This window comes from Sabethes cyaneus, chromosome 2 (assembly GCF_943734655.1).
Source record: "Sabethes cyaneus chromosome 2, idSabCyanKW18_F2, whole genome shotgun sequence".
In the NCBI taxonomy this organism is placed as follows: domain Eukaryota; kingdom Metazoa; phylum Arthropoda; class Insecta; order Diptera; family Culicidae; genus Sabethes; species Sabethes cyaneus.
The window spans coordinates 181709268-181715267 of NC_071354.1; positions in this window are offsets into that span (position 1 = coordinate 181709268).

The following is a 6000-nucleotide window of genomic DNA, read 5'->3' on the forward strand; positions in this document are numbered from 1 at the left end:
GATTTAGTTACCAACAATGGCTATCATGAAGAGGTAATCGTATTTAATTACAGTTTTCTTCGGATTATGTTTTGCAAAATGTCTTATGTGACATAGTTTTAGATTTATATACTAGCAGTGATAATCATGAGATTCTAGGTGCATTAAAATATGATTTGCATCAAAACACGTTCAAATTTGTTGTTATTTCTTTACAACAAAAACAACAAAATAGAGAGATTTCAAGGATACGTTCTTAATGCAGATTTGTCAACCAAAAAAAAAAAAAATTAATGGTTTCTTCGCTTTTATTTTAAATTTAAATATCTATTTATTTCTTATGTTAAAATTAAACTTATTTTTATTGGGGCGGAATATTCAAAAAACTATTATCTGGTTTGAAAAACTTTTACAATTACCTTTTTACCTATTTTAAAATGTTAATAACTCAAATAAGCCCGCCTAAATATTAAGCAGCAAGCATATAATGATTAAGTCATAGTGACAAGACAATTAAAGATCTTTTTGAAAAAGCACTCTTTGAGGAGCTTGATTGTTTTTTGGCGTATTAAAACCACGTAACGTAACGTTTTAAGAATTAAAAATGTTAAAAATAGAAACTCATAATTTTTTTAGATATTTCTCTGATAGGTAAGTGAATGAACGGAAATCTTAAAATTTACTAAGGAGAGTATTTCTCAGAACTGGACAAGACTAGATTATAATCCATTCCGCTAATTTAAATGCCTTAATATCAGTGCATCTTATGGCTTTCCAGAAGAAATGCAAATGTTAAGTGGAATTGGAAAAAGACATTCAGCATTAAACTGGTACAGTAAAAAAAAGTTTGTTGCTTATTGTTGTAAGCAATTTAGAGCTGTCCTATAGCATCTAAATGTTCAGCATTCTATTTTAAATAACTTTTAATTTCTTTTTAAGAGTTTCTGAAATAACAGACAACATTTTTGTACTTGAGCTTTAATAACATTATCTCCATGTAATCAAATATGAATATGAATATAACGTATTCTAATGTATATTTAGAACAATCTGTACCACGGAATGCTAACAAAGGTAGTGCATATCATTCCATGAAGTCAGCATTATCATTAAAATTAACGATCAAATGCAAACTTATTTACGACACTGTAATTCAGTTACAATTGACACAAACTCGTATGTTGGATGAGAATAAATCAAATCCGTACTTACATGTTCAATGCATCAGATAAGGTCTCATTGCTTACATGTACGATGACTTCGGTTTAAGATGTGCAAAAATATCGTTGAAGTACTGATGTACCAGTAGCCTAAAGGTAATGAACAAATACTGCGGTACGGGTGGTTCTTGGTTCTAAACCAGGTGAGTACAGCTTTGTTTTAAATGATATATACAAAAAAAGTTAAATATTGTGACAGGTCGATAATATCTGGAAGCTTATGAAAAAAAGCTTTTTCAGCAAAGCTTTTACTTTTTTGTCTCATTAACTTTCAGGGCGAATATTTAGCTATAAATAGCCTGCTCTGTATGCAATTTTTGACACTTGCCATTTACCACATGGGGGAAAGGCGAAGGGTAGAGTAGAAATATTATCGACACTGTGTCGAAATGCAATCCAGTTAATCGGCTCAGTCGTATAAACTGTTTTGTTTTGTCGGCATTTCAATTATTCTGAAGAACTAAATCATGTATATCGCCTCCACTTTTGCATGTATATGCCGTTTCTGCGCATGATATATGATTTGATAGACTTTATATGCTGACGTTTATCTCATTTAGAATTAAGTTATACAGACCAAAATGTTTGCTGGGTAGGCTCTATTTCCTGCTTGAATGCGTCGTTGGATCTCCTTATTCGTATTATTGTCGGCTGTGACCAGAGATCCCAAATATACGAACTCAGCAACCACTACCAGTTCATCGCCGTCAATAGTCACTGTCCGTGGGAGGCAAACGTTACTTTTTCAGAAACCTCTTCCTACCATATATTTGGTTTTCGACGCATTAATTTGCAACCCTATCCTTCTAGCCTCCGTAGCGTAGATTGCCTCCGCCGTCCCACGGTTTCTAATAATGATGTCGAGATCGTCTGCAAAGGCCAGGAGTTGGCTGTTCTTGCTGAAGATCGTTCTTCTCGTTTCGATGCCCGCTCGCCGGATCACACCTTCAATAGCGATATTGAATAACATACAGGACAATCCATGCCCTTGCCGTAGCCCTCTGCGCGATTAGAAAGGACTTGAGAGTGTCCCCGAAACGCGCACGTAGCGCATCACTCGTTCCAGAGTAGCTTTGATCAGCCGCGTCAGTTTGTGCGGAAACCCGTACTCGCGCATTATCTGCCATAGCTGTTCGCGTTCAACGGTATCATATGCTGCTCTGAAATCCACGAAAATATGATGCGTGGGCACGTTGGACTCTCGACATTTCTGAAAGATTTGTCGTAGAGTAAAAATTTGGTTCGTAGTAGCACCGGCCCCCATAAAGCCCGCCTGATACTGCTCTACGAATTCTCTTGCTGTTGGGGATAGACGACGCAACAAAATCTGGTAGAGCACTTTGTAGGCGGCGTTGACCAACATAATGCCGCGGTAGTTAGTGCAGTCTAGCCTGTCGCCCGTTTTGTAGATGGGACAGACTACGCCTTCCAACTACTCCTCCGGTAGTTTCTCTTCTTCCCAAATCCTTGCAATCAGCTACGGAAGTGTCGTTGCTAGCGGTTCTTGACCATTTTTGTAGAGTTCTGCCGGGAGTCGGTCCTTTCTGGCGGCTCTAATTGACAAACTACCGGTGCTGATTTCTTCATGTCAAAGAGCATGTGTGTCAAGTTTGGTGGAGAACTGACAAGGCAATTTCAGAGTTATGACCTCCCCCTGTTAGGGACCCTCCCCCCTACAGCTGCGGAATGAAAAGTGACGCTTTCCTTACTCCGGGCACCATTAACAACCAAATTTATTAATATGTGCGCTTTCAGGAGAGTTTACTGCCTTTTTTGGAATTCGACTAACAGAGGTACAATGACAATGGCGTCATGGTGGTTCCCAGGAAGCTCCCGTTCCCTGTTTCCAGGAAAAATTTAAGCAATGACTACGGTAAGAAGTATGGTTGCAATGCAACAATGAAACAGTTAGCAGCTGTAAGCTCGTGCTGTTTCAAGCAGTCATCTCCATTCAACTCGAACTTGGGCCACTCGTCACCAATTTCCGAGTCGTCTCAGAAGTCGCGTATAGCTTTCGGCCTGGTCGAGCCATTTTGTAAATCAAGGACAACCGTTTTGTAAATCAAGGACAACCGTCAACCGTTTTGTAAATCAAGGACAACCGTTAATCTGGTTTTGTACATCGTCAGCTTCGTACGGCGGCTTATGCTTCTTGATTGATTCCTGAATTCCCCGCTGGATCTGCTTATTTGTGTTAAATATCCGCGATCACCAGCGATTTCAAATATACAAAGTCATCTACCACTTCTGCTTCGTCGCCTTAAATATTTACCATGTGTCTTCTTTGAGCCTGTTCCTTTTATTTATTTGGTTTTCGACGCATTTATTTTTAGCCCATTTCTCCTAGAATCTGCTTTCAGCCTAGCGTAGATTGTCTCCGCCTGTTCCTGGGTATGAAATCAAAGTCGTCTGCGAAGCCTAGCAGTTGGCTACCTTTAATGAAAATTGCGCCTCTTGTTTCGATGCCCGCTTGCCGGATCATCCCCTCAAGAGCGATATCAAATATCATATAGGATAAGTCATCATCTTGTCACAAGCCTTGCCGCGTTTCGAAGGAATTGGAGAGTGTCCTCGAGATGCGCACCAAGCTCTAACCAGTTGCGTCCGTTTTTCCGGAGAAGATGTCGATCGACTGTATAGTATGCTGCATTGAAGTTAATAAAGATGTGTTGCGTGTTGTAGTCGTTGTTAGATGGTGAAAATTTGGTCCGTAGTGGCGCAAGCCTGATAATTCCTTACGAAACCTTGAATAGTAATGTATTAAAAAATAAAACGCTTAATTTTAGCTTTTTTATTTGTCGGGCACATGTCAAAGAAAAGTAAACAATCTAAATCAATTTTCTCAATCCAATTTTATTAATTTGTCATCACCTACTGGTGTGTTTGATTCTCTCCTGCCAAAAGTTTTCTTTCTGTTTGTCTGTTGTTATTTTTTTTCTTTCAACCCAACCGAAAAGGTGAAAATGTGACTATTTTAAGCTCGACCACATACAGTCGAAACAACGGTGATGCCAGGAGATAAATGAACCATTCGGTTGAAGTGGGAAACCGTAGGACGTCCTGCCAGTCAGTCGAGTCTTCGGCCGAAACAGATTGACAGTAGACTTTTCACTGCGGTGACTATGTATGAGTAATAAGTTCATTCACGTTTTGTTTTAAAATCCGGCATCAGTCAGCCGTATGAATGATTCTGATTTAATTTGCTTTTTACGTAATCACGAAATAGAAACATTCACTAATGGGATCTTAGTCATAAGTAAGTGATTCACTTCGAGCAATATATTGCAAGCGGATTAGTTTCGATATTTTGTGCCAGCAGTAAATTTCGAATGAACAGCAGACAAGTTAGCTCCAGTAAAATCATGATATATTTCGGCTAAAAATATACTCTCATTTTATTGGGTGCCAACGCAAAAATGGACTTGTTTTCCTCTTCAATAATATAAAATAAACAAGCTAAGGTAATAACTACAAAGCACTCTAAGTGAAATTAGCCCGTTTTCCTTCCGGTGCCAAGAAAATACATCACAGGCATGGTTCCAAGTACCTGGTAGAATTTGTCGTTTGATTGGCAGCTTAAGTGCAGGTTACTGGCGAAACATGTTGCTTTAGACACGCGGACGTAGCGGAGTATGTTTACTTTCTGATGGACAGTTAACCTAGAATTACTATTTCCTGACTGGGGTCCTTTGACCGCTTTGCATACGCATTTTGTTAGGCGGTTTGGGGTGGATTACATGTGAACGTGATCTGTCAGGAAACGGCCGTTAACGGTTGTCCTTGATTTACAAAATGAACAAAACGAAAATCCGTACACTTGGTTGTTTTCTATTTCGTTTTATGGCGAAAAGAAGGTAAAAACTCAAGGTCACTCAAATTGTGGTGACTATAAGAAAGACAAAAACAACTTGTATTTTTATTTTTCTTTGGGTTGAATCTAATGAACCACGACTAAAATATACAAGGCTTATTACTCCGCGACTATCTAATTTTTGTGACGTCAGTACATTCGTTGAAATGAACAAATTGTTTTCTTCAGTATTCAGCTCCAAATAGTTGTTTCCACTATAGATAATTTTCCTATAATGTTTCCTTGACAACCAATTTTAATCTTCAGTGTTATGGATGAAGAAAAACTTTTACCATGTGCAAAACAAAACAAAACAAACAAGGTCTGCTACAATGTTTACACCGACGAATTTGATGACGTTGACATGCGTGCGAATTTTGTTTATACTCTAATGAGTTAGCCTCGGATATTTAAGTCATGCTATTAAACTCTATTTTTTTTTCATTCCAATCTTGACTACGATCTGGGCAATGCACTCTCGGTAGCTTTCGACCTTTAAATTATTCACTGTTGTTGATTCCATCAACTGTCTTTTTCGCATGGAGAAATATTGCCAACCAGCACGAGATTTCCAAGCTGCTCTAGTTGAGCCGAATCGTGACACCGAACCAGATTTCCGACACTGGGTAGATGTGAATAATTATGACCCAGTCGCCACTGCGACTCGCACGATTCATTTTTATTTTTGTTCTTGATTCACGAGTAGGAGTAGCAGAAAATATCCGCAACTGTTCCAATGTATTCAAGTTTCAAACGTGACTTTATCTGCTGGGTGACTCAGGTACAGAAACCGGTGTAAACGTGAAATAGGATGTTTTGAAGTTTGACAAAAGATATTTATGTTAGTTAATTAGTAGAAGAAAAATATTTTTATAGACCACTTCCAGTGTGACCAAATTAGCATGTAACGTTTTATTGTATAGTGTAAGACATAAAGCGAATTCACATACG